The sequence below is a fragment of the Panthera uncia genome (assembly GCF_023721935.1).
Source record: "Panthera uncia isolate 11264 chromosome A3 unlocalized genomic scaffold, Puncia_PCG_1.0 HiC_scaffold_12, whole genome shotgun sequence".
NCBI classification, from domain to species: domain Eukaryota; kingdom Metazoa; phylum Chordata; class Mammalia; order Carnivora; family Felidae; genus Panthera; species Panthera uncia.
This window is the reverse complement of record NW_026057579.1, coordinates 15222162-15225815: the sequence shown is the minus strand read 5'-3', so window position 1 is coordinate 15225815 and position 3654 is coordinate 15222162.

Sequence of the window (3654 nt, the reverse complement as noted above, 5' to 3'; positions counted from 1 at the left end):
ATGCTTAACTGACTGAGCCATCCAGGTGCCCCAAGGTTTTATGTGTTGTAAATATCTGTTCACAGTCTTTGTGTATTCAATTGAATACTAGTGCTTATATTCACCAATGTCAAATTTATTAATCTTTTCCTTTGCAGTTTATACTTCTGCTGTTTTGCTGAAAACATTTCTCCTGACCTTGTAGCAATATACGTGTGGCCTCTATTGTAATTTCTCTGCATATCAGGTTTCCACATTTGCTGGCTCATTGTTCTCTTGGTCTATCCCTGCACCCAAACCACACCATCTTCACCACTGCAACTTGATGATGACGTCCACTAGGGCAAGTTCCCTTCACCCAGTTGTTTTCTATTCATGGTACTGTCTTCTGCTCCTTCTGCTTCCTCCTCCTCCTCCTCCACCTCCTCCTCTTCCTTCAGTTCTTTCCTCTTCCTTCTTCTTCAATACCTTAGCTATTCTTGGACTATTGTTAGAATCACCTTGTTATCTTCCAGGGAAAACCTTATTCAGATTTTAATTTAAATCCTATCAATTATTGAATCTAGCAATTATGCTGTAAAAAATTCACATCTTTGAGACCCGGAATCTTTTCATAATTAAATATGGTGCGGCTCTCCCATTTACTTAGAACTTCTTTAAAGGTCTCTCCATTCAGTTTTATCATTTTCTTGCACATCTTTTGTAACTCTTGCTAGTACATAGGAATGCTGCCCCACAGCTCTGTTCCTTCCCAAATAACCATGCAGGATTGAGAGCTAGAGTTAGACGTGTCAACAGGCACTCAGGAAATTAGACACCCAGGGCTGACATTCAGTGGCACACAACAGTGTGGCTGTGCTGGTTACTAAAATATTGAAATATTTCCACAGTGGAATCCCCTGATTTCTTCCCCAGCACTCTGGCCATCCTGGACAGACCCAGACCTCCCCAAGCTCCAGATACTACTAATGAGGTTTAACATCTTTTCTTATGTTCTATAGGACATTCACATAAACACTTTTGTAGAAGGAATTTTTGTGTCTTCTGGAATTTTTTTCCTAGTGGTTCTTTTATTCGAATGTTTTCCTTTTTCTTATAGATGTACAGGCATTAACTATATAGATGCTGTTATGTTGGCTTTATGTAATGTGATATCTTTTTGCTCTCTTTTGTATCTCTACACCCAGCACAGCACGGGACCTTAGGCTAGGCTCTTCTGGGAAGTCAGGTGTCTCTGTTCTTTTTTTTTTTTTTAATTTTTTTAAATGTTTTTATTTATTTTTGAGACAGAGCATGAGCAGGGGAGGGGCAGAGAGAGAGGGAGACACAGAACCTGAAGCAGGCTCCAGGCTCTGAGCTGTCAGCACAGAGCCCGATGCAGGGCTCAAACTCATGGACTGTGAGATCATGACCTGAGCTGAAGTCGGACGCTTAACAGACTGAGCCACCCAGGTGCCCCAGGTGTCTCCATTCTGATGGCTCCATTCCCACGCCAGCCATGTGAGTTGTTATTTTGGACGTCGCCCCTATGCTCAGATGCCAGTGCTAACATCAACACCCAGGGCAAAACATTCACCTGAGTGGTTACTCCAACAGGGCTGCAAAGAAGCAATCGGCTCTGGGTTTCAAGGAGGGAGTCAGGAGATCTGAGCTGTACTTGGAGAGATTCTAGCCAGCACCCATCTCTGATAGCCCCACCCAAATCCCTACAGCTCCACCAGACTCTTCCACTCAGAGCTCCCATGGCTATTGCGACCACAACCTATTTCAGATTAAACACATCATCTTTATTTAATTTCTTGTTGTTGTTGAAGTACAATTAGCATACGGGGGTATATTTGTTTCATGTATACAAGATCATGAGTCAACAATTCTATACACTACTCACTGCTCGCCATGAAAAGTATAGTCACCTGAAAGGATGCTCAACATCACTGATCGTCAGGGAAATGCAAATCAAAAACCACAATGAGATACTACCTTATACCTGCCAGAATGGCTAGAATCAAAAAGACAAGAAATACCAGGTGTTGGTGAAGACGTGGAGAAAAAGAAACCCTCATGCACTACTGGTGGGAATGCAAATTGGTGCAGCCACTGTGGAAAACAGTCGGGAGTTTCCTCAAAAAACTAAAAATAGAAATACCATATGATCCAGTCATTGAACACATCATCTTTAAATGCTAACTCTGCCCCCTTCCCGACTCCTCTGACTGGTGGGCCAGCATCTCCAACCGTCTTATCTCCTGCAGTAGAGAATTTGAAGTCATCCCAGACTCAGCCTTACCTTCATTTCCTCTATTGCCTACCAAGGTCTGTCAGTTCTATGCCATTACAAGTCTCTTGCATACGACCTTTTCCCCATCCTAATTGCCGCTGTCTTGTAAATTTTTTAAAAGTTTCCAAACCAGTCTCTTGGCCTCCCGCCTCCTTTGCTCCTCCGGCCCCTCCCTGACCGCTGCCTGCATCAGCAGTCCAGCCGGGACCATTAGCCTGCTGGGTCTTGATCTGTGGCAAGGCAGTGTATGGGAGCCATCTGCCCCGGTGGGGAGGAGTGGTTTATCCCTGGCACTGCTTAGAGTGGAGCCAGTATAAAGCCGATGACGTCGATTTGGTTTTATTATGGTGTTTAAATTCCGTACAGACACGTACTGAATTTTGCCCACACGTGGCCAAGTGTTCCCACCCCCATCCTCCTCAGTGTGACACTGGAAATAATACGTTCCGCATCACAGCTGCTGTGCAAGTTTAATGCTACACGCTCGCTAAGAACTTAGCCCAGGCCCCCGCACACGGTAAGCACCTAGTTAACAAGTAAGAGTAACAGCAGTGCTATGGTTCCTCATCCCCTACATGATCTCTGCTCTGGCAAGCTGAGCCTTCTGTCCTGGCCTGGGTCACTCCCTTCCACCTTCCTGATCCCTAGACTCTCCCCTTTACCCGGTGTGGGATGTCTTCCCTGATTCTCTGATTCATCACTTGAGATCCGGCACATAGTCATGCCTTCCGGGAAGCCTTCCTCAGGTTATACAGACAAAAAGATTGTCCCTACGCACCCTCTGCTCTTGCCTCCTCACGGAGCTCCCGGAAGGGAGAGTCCGTGCTGGTCTTTGTGATTGACTTCGGATCCACAGTCACCAGAACTGTGTCTTCCCCCATAACACCGGCTCCACGCTTGGGGGCAGTTTTGCTCCTTTTGTTTTGTGTTATTGGAATGAATGAATGAATGAATGGGAATGGTTTTGACTTCACCCTAGATCCAGCAAAAAGTTTGGGTAGTGGCAGTTCTGGTCATTTTTGTGTAACCTGATATTGGCCTCTTTTGTTTCCATGCCCCAAGGAAAATGTTCCCAAATACTAGAGTACCTGCCGGTCTTCCTAAGGAATCGGCTTCTTGCAACTAAAGCAAGGGCTGTTTAAAAGCTGGGAGAGACTGGAGCGGGCCAGCTCTGTCTTCGCAGCTGTCCCGGAGAGGGCGCTGTTCCCAAATCAAACCTCCAGAGGCCCGGACTGAAATGCCAGAGCGTTCCCACAGAACTCCGCATCCCTCCCTTCCCAGGCTGCGGTCGCCGGTCCCCAGCGGAGCGCCTGCCCACACACATGGCGGCGCCCTGCTCAGCTTCTCGGCACCGAGGCCGACGGGCCGGGCTGGCCTTGCCAGTACTCGGGACTTCC